Source organism: Tupaia chinensis, unplaced genomic scaffold, assembly GCF_000334495.1.
Source record: "Tupaia chinensis unplaced genomic scaffold, TupChi_1.0 Scaffold000450_1, whole genome shotgun sequence".
Lineage (NCBI taxonomy): Eukaryota > Metazoa > Chordata > Mammalia > Scandentia > Tupaiidae > Tupaia > Tupaia belangeri.
The window spans coordinates 595,745-606,698 of NW_006159956.1; the positions used below are offsets into that span (position 1 = coordinate 595,745).

At 42.2% G+C, this 10,954-nt stretch overlaps 1 protein-coding gene across 3 annotated transcripts in view; it reads right to left on the reverse strand.

Annotated features, from left to right (window-relative positions):
- Positions 1 to 10,954, reverse strand: part of DMC1 (DNA meiotic recombinase 1) — a 56,122-nt gene that overhangs the window by 16,729 nt on the left and 28,439 nt on the right. The gene's annotated exons all lie outside the window — the stretch shown is intronic.

The window sequence follows — 10,954 nt, forward strand, 5'->3', positions numbered from 1 at the left end:
AGGGAAAGATGAGGAGAGAGGAATACTGCCAAAAGAAGAGAATATTTGGGGATGAGAGAGATGGTTTATTATTACTTTTTTAATAAAAAAAATTCATGATAGATGGGGCCGACAGGTGGCGTGGTGGTTAAGGGTGCTGGATACTCCCACATGGCCGACCACAGTTCAAGTCCCGGACTTGGTGGCTTGCTTTCTCACCTTCCCCTTCTCTTTCTCACTCTGTCCCTCTCTCTGGTCAAACTAAAATAAATAAATAAAATGAAGTTAAAAATAATTCTTTAAAAAAATTCATGATAGAGGGACCAGCAGTTAACCTAATGGCTATGTCGCTGGACTCCCACGTAGTCGACCATGGTTCGAGTCCCAGACCCAGTGGCTTAAACTCACGCCAGGCGCATGTGCGTGTGTGCCCAAGATCCCAAGAGTAGAATGGAGGAGAAGGGATTGCGGCATAGCCATCCCCCCTGGGAGGTGATTTCTCACTTTCTGTCTCTCTGTCTCTCTCTGTCTCTCTCTGTCTGTCTGGCGAGCGCATGCGCCCTATAGCAAAAACCTCTCCAAAAAAAAAAAAAATTCATGATAGAGTGTGAGAGAGAGATGAACATCCTCCACGGGGTCTGGTCATGTGTCCCCTTCCTCTAGTCCTCCAGCCTTGGGCACTCTGTGAGTCCAGCATGTTTCAGGCTGACTGGGCTGAGGCTGGTGTAGTTGTGTGGGATCTAACTTCTCTTGAGCTGCATATTACTGCTGCTCCATGGAGGTGAACTTTTGTTTTTTATGGTTGGTTGCTTTGTTTGTTTGTTTTTTTGCCATAGGGTGCATGCATTTGCCAGAGAGTCATGGGAAGACAGGAAGTGAGAAATCACCCCTGGGGGAATGGCCACACTGCAATCCCTTCTCATCCATTCTCTTCATAGGATTTTGGGCATGCATGCACATATGCCTGGCATGAGCTTCAGGCTGCCAGATCTGGGACTCGAATCATGATCAGCCATGTGAGAGTCCTACACCTTAACCACTACACCACCTGCTGGCCCCTGGACTTTTGTTTTTTTAAAGAAGGTATATATAAGAAGTTTTGTTAAGTAATTCTCATTCTGGTTGCTCCCCAAATATGCAGAAATAGTTACACTTTTCCAACATTAAAAAAAATGTCAGAGGGTACACGAGCTCAGTAGAGAGAGAGACAGAGAGAAAGAGAAAGAGGGAGAGAAAGCACTCCCTAATGAGGTGTGGTCATGCTGTGATCCCTTCTCCTTCACCTCTCTTCCCATCAGGACTTTGGGCACACATGGATATGTCCAGCGTGTTTTTCTAGCTGCTGGGACTGGGATTCAAAGCACTGTTGGTCATGTGGAATATGGCTACCTTAACTACCAAGCCGAGAGACTGGCCTTTTTCAACATTCTGAAGAAGAAATAAAGGCCAGTAGGTGGTGTGGTGGTTAAGGCTGGATTCTCACATGGCTTGACTGTGTGGTTCAAATCCTAAACCCAGCAGCTTGAAACTACAATAACCACTCTTGGCAATTGTACAGACATGCGTACATGGATGCTCCAAATCCAAAGATGAGAACGGAGAAGGAATTGTGGTATGGCCATTCCTCCTGGAGAGTGCTTTCTCATTCTCTCACTGATGTCTGTTGCTCTCCAGCAAGTACATGCACCCCATAGCAAAACTAAGGGGGGGGGGAAGGAAATACCAGGATTTGTTTTTTTGAGAGGTTTTTTTTTTTTTTTTCGCTATAGGGTGCGTGCGCTCGCCAGCCAGACAGAGAGAGACAGAGAGACAGAAAGCGAGAAATCACCCCCCAGGGCGGATGGTCACGCCGCAATCCCTTCTCCTCCATTCTCCTCTCGGGATCTTGGGCACGCACGCACACGCACCCGGCATGAGTTTTAAGCCACCGGGTCCGGGACACGAACCGTGGTCGACTACGTGGGAGTCCAGCGACATAGCCATTATGCTAACTGCTGGTTCCCCCTAATACTAGGGTTTTTTGACAGTGACGTGGGGAAGGATGTGACAACATACAGAGACTGGCTTCAAAAGAACAGGGAGGGGTTACATGAGAATTATGTAAGATAACACATGAAATCGCAATAATACGCGTCCTGCTTAGCCAGACTGACTCCATCTTGTTAAAGTCAAAAACTGTTTTCTCTCTCAGCCTGATACTCTTTGCTTCAGGTTTCTCATAGGAACTCCAAGGTGATGGAATGGCTAAGATAGGGCTGGAAACAATGAGGGACTTTCTGTCCCAGCCATAAAAGAAACTGTCTTGAAGATGAATTGTTTGATTGTACCTCTTAGCTAAAGTGGACACTCCAGTTTTGAAGATGACTGACTCAATTGTGCCCCCAGCTAAAAATTAAGCTGATCTGTGCTTTTCTATGGATAGCTGTTTGCCGCATCGCGTCCCCTTCCCCTATAAAAAGCAACTGTAAGCTGGTTGACTGGTTGAAGTTACTCTTACATGTCTTCCCAGTGTGGCCACACTGTAATAAACTCTCATTTCCTCTCTCATCAACAATTTTGCCTTTCTGTGTTTTATTGAGTGGCGAGGGGTTGGACCTGCTTTGGGTGACTGGACTTGGGGCGTAGGGTCCCTCCATCAGGCAACAGTCTGATAGATGGTAAATCACCAATAAATATAAATTCTCTTAATTTTGTTGGGGGAGAAAATGAAGTTCAACAGTTTAAATGACTTGCGCAAGGTCACCATGCGGCTGACCGGGGTTTAATGGTTTTCTCTAACCTTATTACCTCCTAATTTATGCTAATGAAGTTGAATTAATAGGTGACATCCTTTGAGAAGAAACAAACTGTATGTTTATAAGACAGTAAATAAAACTCTAAAATGACTTTTTGTTTTAGGAAAAACAAATACATAAATGAAGTAGGTGGTAACATGGTCTTACTGTTGCTCATTTCAATGCCTGCCCTGGTGTGGAGCTTTACAGACTGACACTGGCTTTTTATCTCTGAGCCTTCATCGGCTAGATCATTCTAGTTCTAAAATCTGTATCTGTAGGAGCAACTGCTCTGCTGTATCATACAGCAGTTCCTCGCCTCTATAATTTTGTTCCCTTTTAATACAATGTGCCATCAAGTATAATGCATGGGACATAAGCCTCAATTATTGTCAGTGTACTTGGGGACTCATACCAATTATAGTGATATTTCTCTGACAGGCCCCAGGCGAGCTGCAGCTAGGAGTTCTTCAACACTGAGAAACAAAGATATTTGCTTTATGGGAGGTTTTCTGATAGCATTTGAAATCCTTTCATTTAAAACTTTTTTTTTCATTTAGTTGTGGCAATTTTTATGCTTTATATGAAGACATGCATTTAATTTGTACTGTTATAATTTAATGTTCGTTAGGATATACTAATTATAGTGAACCTCGTTTCCTTATAACTCAGCTAGATGGAGAACATGTTTCACAGCAGAGACTTACCCAGCAAAAATACTAGGTTTCGTTACCTTCTCCAGCTCTCTACTTGGCTCACTTCATTTACATCTCCACCCCATTCCCACTCCTTCTCAACTTCCTTTCTCACTTCTCCATCGTTCCTTTCATTGTCTTATTGGAGTTAATTCAAAATGGCGTTCCCTTTTTAGAAACTATCTACAAATATAAGAAAAAGAACCCCTATCTGACCTAATTTCCACCTATTTCGTTTGCCTTCTAACTCTAGAGTGACAGTTTTGGCCTCTTCAATATTCCCTCCCCACACCTGAAGAAAGAACATTGCTCTTTAACTTGAACTATTTTATTTGAATGCAACCCACTTCCTCCCTCTGAACCAATGAGTCATTTTCTCTTTTTAAAATGTGCCTTAAAAAACTTCCATTTCTCTTCAGTTTAAAATTATTCTGTTTGTGAAGTACTTCATGTCCTGTGTAAGAAAGATATCCCATAAAATAGCAAAGTTTACCTCAATCCCTCAAGGACTATACCACAGTGGATGACATAGTAAGACTTTATAATATAATTTTTAAATGGACATCATTTACTTTTCTTCTTTATGAAGGCAAGAGTTTTCCTCTTTCTTGTTCACTAGTGAATTCTCAAAAATTTTTTTCATAGTAGATCTTCAATAAATATTTGTTGAATGGATAAATGGTTGATTTCCCCCTCCTCGATATTTTTAATTTGCATAATACCATTTTTGTAGCTAGTATTTTTTAAGTAGAAAATACTTATAAAAAGATATTTAAAAGTGAGAGAAATATAAACTGCAGATGATACAGTAATACTGTTGGGGTAAATTTAGAAAATGCCTAAAGAGAGACACATTAATTTCAGTATAATTCACAGAATTTACACTAGCATATCAAGTATCTTCTACTATATGTCAATGACTCATTTTTTTCCTGCTACGACCTGATGTGGTAGCCTTGGTTTTAAAGTAATATTACTCTGTATTGCAACCACCAGAGTAATAATTAATCTAGTAAAGAGTCTTTGATAGATGCTGAAATTAATGGATAAAAGATTGCTGCAGGCCAGCCTCAGTGGTGCAGTGCTAATATGCTGCTTGGCGATGCTGAAGCCATGTGGGAAAGTCCTGTGTTCATGTCTTGAGGCCTCCCTGAATATGCAGGGTACACGCATGTACCTGTGATCCTGGCTGGCTGAGGCTGGAGGGGCGTTGTGCCAAAGTCCCTGTTGGGGGTACTCACCTTCTCTCCCTCTATTTTCTTTTTGCTAAAGGGTGCATACGCTCATCAGAGAGTGACAGAGAGACAGAGAGGATAAAGCACCTCCATCCCCCATGGGGAATGGTCATATCACAACCCATTGGTTCATCTCTCCCTCCTTTCGGGATTTTGGGCATGCATGCACATGCCTGGTGTGTTTCTCAAGCTGCCAGCTCTGGGACTTGAATTGTCTATTTGTCTCTCTCTCACTTTCATGGAAGAAAGAAAAAAAGAAACTTAAAAAAAAAAACTTGTTGCAGAATAAGATATTTACAGTGTCAAAATACTTTATAATGACTAAAGGCAATTTTAAAAATTCCTTTGTACAGTGGAGGAATTGTGTGACCACCATCCTAATCACATGATCAAATTTAACATCACTAACAATGGGAAAAGATGCTGTCATGTGCCTCCTAATAGGAAATACTGAGAAGGGCACAATATCACCTTTCAGTTTTCTTACCAAAAATGTTTAGCTTTTTTTTTTTTTTTTTCTATAAGGAGTGTATACTTGCTAGAGAGAGATAGGGATGGGGAGAAGAGGATTGGGAAATCACCCCTGAGGGTGGATGGCCATTATGCAATGCCTTCTCCATTCTCCTCTTAGGATTCTGGACATGACTACACATGCTCCTGGCCTGTTCTTCAAGTTTTTCAAGCTGTTGGGTCCAGAACTCAAACTGTAAGTTGGCCATGTGGGATCCAGCCACCTTAAAATCATGCCACTGGCTAGCCCCTTTTTAAACAATGAGGGAAAAAAAAATTAACTGCAAATTGAAGACCTTGCAAAACAATTGGTCAGTACTCTTCAAAAATGTCAATGTCATAAAAGTTTTTATTTTTATTTTGTTTTAATTTGCTAGAGGGCATGCATGCTTCCTAGATGAGAGTGAGATATAGAGAGAGTGAAGGTGAGAAAGCACTCTCCATGCTGTAATCCCTTCTCTTCTATTTTCCCCTTCTTTTAGGATTTTGGGTCTGTAAGCAGAGCTGCTTGGCATGTTCTTCAAGCTGCCAGGTCCAAGACTAGAGCAGTGTGGTCCGTTATGTGGGATTCAGCCATCCCAACTACCATGGCACTAGCTGGCCCCATAAAAGTTAACAAACATCAAGGGGCTGTTCTGATTAAAGGAAACCAAAGAGACATGACAACTACATGCAATGGTCCCCAATTGACTCCAAACTGAAAGCAAATTTAAAAATGCAACACAACTATTCAATAGAAAGGACATTACTGGGACAATGGAGACACTCGAGTACACTGTGTATTATATAGATAACACTACTATGCTGGTGTTAAATATGCGGAATGTTGTGATTAGGTAGGAGAGAACAAAGAAAAAATGCTGAAGTAGTAAGATGTGAAGTGTAATCATGTCTGCAAATAATTCTCAGTGGTTCAGAAAAAAAAAGCTCTTAAATGATTTATCTAAAAAAGTAATACCCTACATACATGTGTATGTGTGTGTTTAGAGAGGAAAAGAAATTTTACACACAGACAAGAGAGAGAAATGTGGCAAAATGTTAATAACGATGATGATTAGGTGAATGATACATGTGCACTCATTGTATTCATTATTATTATTATTATTTAGAGACAGATTTTTGCTATAGAGTGTGTGTAGTCACCAGAGAGATAGACAGAGAGACAGAGAATGAGAAGTCACCCCCGGGGGGGGTGGAATCCCATGCCGTAATCCCTTCTCCTCCATTCTCCTCTTGGGAATTTGGGCACACACTCACACACGCCTGGTGTGAGTTTCAAGCCACCAAGTCTGGGATTAAAACTGCAATCAATTATGTGGGAGTCCAGAGATGTAACCATTATGTCATCTGCTGGTCCCTTATTACATTTTCAAAATTTTTTTCTTTTGAATTTTTAGTTTACTATAGGGCATGTGCCCTTGATGGAGAGAGAGAGTGAAGGAAAGTCAGAAATCACCTGTTGTGGGGGTGGGAGGGTGGCCATGCCATAATCCTTTCTTCTCCATTCTTCTCCCAAGATTTTGGGCATGTTTTTCAAGTCTCTGGTCTGGACTTGAACTCCATGTGAGATCTGGATACCTCCACAACACCTACTGACCCCTAATTTTGTTATTTTACTTTGAAAGTTGCCAGAGGGCATGTATGCTTTCCAGAGAGAGAGAGAGGAAGAGGGAGAGAGCAACCCCAATGGATATTTCAACCAGCTCCCATAACCACGAGGCAACAGGTGACCTTCTTTAGGTTAATCATGCAACTTTTTCTCTTGTTAAAAAATATACTAAATAAAAACTTTTTTTTTTAAGAGAGATTTTTTTTACTAGAGGGTGTATGTGTTCGCCAGAGAGACAGAGAAACAGAAAGCGAGAAATCAGCCCACAGGGGGGTTGACCATACTTTAATCCCTTCCTTTCTATTCTCCTCTTGGGATTTTTGGGCACGTACGCACATGTGCCTTGCGTAAGTTTTTCTGTTTTTGGTTTTTTTTGAGAGTTTTTTGCTATAGGGCGCGTGCGCTCGACAGACAGAGAGAGACATAGAGACAGAAAGCGAGAAATCACCCCCCAGGGGGGATGGTCACGTCACAATCCCTTCTCCTCCATTCTCCTCTCAGGATCTTGGGCACGCACGCACACACACCTGGTGTGAGTTTAAGCCACCAGGTCCAGGACTCAAACTGCGGTCGACTACATGGGAGTTCAGTGACATAGCCATTACGCTAGCTGCTGGTCCCGCCTTGCATGAGTCTGGGACTCTGTTGGTCCCAAAATTTAGCTTAAATATCTTTAGGGAGACAGACAGCTCCATGGCTCCTGCGATCTAGCCATTTTGGAAAAAGGAAGATGTCCCACTGATAACTGGGCCTCCAGCATACAAAACTCGCCAGAACAGCCCTTCTTCAAGAGACAGACAGCTCCATGACTCCTGCGATTTAGCCATTTTGGAAAAAGGAAGATGTCCCACTGATAACTGGGCCTCCAGCATACAAAACTCGCGTGAACAGCCCTTCTTCAAGAGACAGACAGCTCCATGACTCCTGCGATCTAGCCATTTGGGAAAAAGGAAGATGTCCCACTGATAACTGGGCCTCCAGCATACAAAACTCGTGTGGTAGGAATACCACTTACAAGTCTCCTGTCTCTGTATCACTCTTTGTCTCTCTCTACCTCTGTCTCTGTCCTCTCTCTCTCTCTCTGTCTTTTTTTTTTTTTTTAATTTTTGCTTTTTCGAATTTTTTAAGGTGAGGCATTTTACAGGGACTTTTGGCTCCTCCTAGGTCATTATCTTGTTAATAATCCCCTCTCCTCCTCCCAGAACAGCCCTTCTTCAAGAGACAGACAGCTCCATGACTCCTGCGATCTAGCCATTTGGGAAAAAGGAAGATGTCCCACTGATAACTGGGCCTCCAGCATACAAAACTCGTGTGGTAGGAATACCACTTACAAGTCTCCTGTCTCTGTATCACTCTTTGTCTCTCTCTACCTCTGTCTCTGTCCTCTCTCTCTCTCTCTGTCTTTTTTTTTTTTTTTAATTTTTGCTTTTTCGAATTTTTTAAGGTGAGGCATTTTACAGGGACTTTTGGCTCCTCCTAGGTCATTATCTTGTTAATAATCCCCTCTCCTCCTCCCAGAACAGCCCTTCTTCAAGAGACAGACAGCTCCATGACTCCTGCGATCTAGCCATTTGGGAAAAAGGAAGATGTCCCACTGATAACTGGGCCTCCAGCATACAAAACTCGTGTGGTAGGAATACCACTTACAAGTCTCCTGTCTCTGTATCACTCTTTGTCTCTCTCTACCTCTGTCTCTGTCCTCTCTCTCTCTCTCTGTCTTTTTTTTTTTTTTTAATTTTTGCTTTTTCGAATTTTTTAAGGTGAGGCATTTTACAGGGACTTTTGGCTCCTCCTAGGTCATTATCTTGTTAATAATCCCCTCTCCTCCTCCCAGAACAGCCCTTCTTCAAGAGACAGACAGCTCCATGACTCCTGCGATCTAGCCATTTGGGAAAAAGGAAGATGTCCCACTGATAACTGGGCCTCCAGCATACAAAACTCGTGTGGTAGGAATACCACTTACAAGTCTCCTGTCTCTGTATCACTCTTTGTCTCTCTCTACCTCTGTCTCTGTCCTCTCTCTCTCTCTCTGTCTTTTTTTTTTTTTTTAATTTTTGCTTTTTCGAATTTTTTAAGGTGAGGCATTTTACAGGGACTTTTGGCTCCTCCTAGGTCATTATCTTGTTAATAATCCCCTCTCCTCCTCCCAGAACAGCCCTTCTTCAAGAGACAGACAGCTCCATGACTCCTGCGATCTAGCCATTTGGGAAAAAGGAAGATGTCCCACTGATAACTGGGCCTCCAGCATACAAAACTCGTGTGGTAGGAATACCACTTACAAGTCTCCTGTCTCTGTATCACTCTTTGTCTCTCTCTACCTCTGTCTCTGTCCTCTCTCTCTCTCTCTGTCTTTTTTTTTTTTTTTAATTTTTGCTTTTTCGAATTTTTTAAGGTGAGGCATTTTACAGGGACTTTTGGCTCCTCCTAGGTCATTATCTTGTTAATAATCCCCTCTCCTCCTCCCAGAACAGCCCTTCTTCAAGAGACAGACAGCTCCATGACTCCTGCGATCTAGCCATTTGGGAAAAAGGAAGATGTCCCACTGATAACTGGGCCTCCAGCATACAAAACTCGTGTGGTAGGAATACCACTTACAAGTCTCCTGTCTCTGTATCACTCTTTGTCTCTCTCTACCTCTGTCTCTGTCCTCTCTCTCTCTCTCTGTCTTTTTTTTTTTTTTTAATTTTTGCTTTTTCGAATTTTTTAAGGTGAGGCATTTTACAGGGACTTTTGGCTCCTCCTAGGTCATTATCTTGTTAATAATCCCCTCTCCTCCTCCCAGAACAGCCCTTCTTCAAGAGACAGACAGCTCCATGACTCCTGCGATCTAGCCATTTGGGAAAAAGGAAGATGTCCCACTGATAACTGGGCCTCCAGCATACAAAACTCGTGTGGTAGGAATACCACTTACAAGTCTCCTGTCTCTGTATCACTCTTTGTCTCTCTCTACCTCTGTCTCTGTCCTCTCTCTCTCTCTCTGTCTTTTTTTTTTTTTTTAATTTTTGCTTTTTCGAATTTTTTAAGGTGAGGCATTTTACAGGGACTTTTGGCTCCTCCTAGGTCATTATCTTGTTAATAATCGGGGGGATAGGCATAGAAAGCAAACAGGGATAACAGAGACAATGGGAAGAGGGTTGGACAGGGCAGAGGGTTAGGGATAGGGAATCAAGGATGGCAAAAAAGAAAAAACTCAAAATATACAAGACATAAGAAATGGAAAATTGTTTGTTGATAACACATATGTTGATGTACTTGATTGAGCCAACAGACAATGTATTTTGGACGAAAAATTCATTTTGTATACTGTAATGATGTATAGCATATTAATGTTAAAAAATAAAAACAAATAAAACCAAAAAAAAAAAAGAATAAAAAAAAATATATCTTTAGGGAAGCATGGTAGTTAAGGTGCTAGAATCCCTCATGGCCAACTGTGGTTCAAGTCCTGGACCTGGTGGCTCGAAAATCACACCAGGAGCATGTGCATATGTGCCCAAAATCCCAGGAAGAGAATGGAGGAGGAGGGATTGTGGCATGGCCATCCCCTACAGGGGGTGACTTCCCACTTGCCCTTGCACTGTCTCTGTCTGTCTCTCTCTGTTGAGTGCACGTACCCTATGACAAAACAAAAACAAACAAACAAATCCTTACATAAATAAATAATTTAGGCCTGGGGCAGCAGATGGCATGGTGGTTAAGGTGCTAGATATCACATGGCCAACACCAAGGTTCAAATATTGGACCCAGTGGCTTGAAAAATCACACCGGGCATGTGTGCATGAGTTTCCAAAATCTCAAGAAGAGAATGGAGGTGAAGGGATTGTGGCACAGCCATCTGCCTTGGGGTAGGTGAATTCTCCCCCAACACTATCCACCCCTCTGGTAAGTGTATGTTCCCTATAACAAAAACTTTTGAAAAAGCAAAAAGCAAAAGACTTTAGGGTTGGCCCCATAGTGCAGAGGTTAAGCCCTGTGCATAGAGAACCAGATCCCACATGACCAACCGTAGTTTGAATACCAGCCCCAGAGGCTTGAAAAACGTGCAGGGCATATTAGTATGCAAAATCTTGACGGGATGGAGAAATAGAGAAAAAAAATATTGTAGAGGGACCATGCCTGTTAAGGGATCACTTCTCTCTCTCTCTGTCTAGT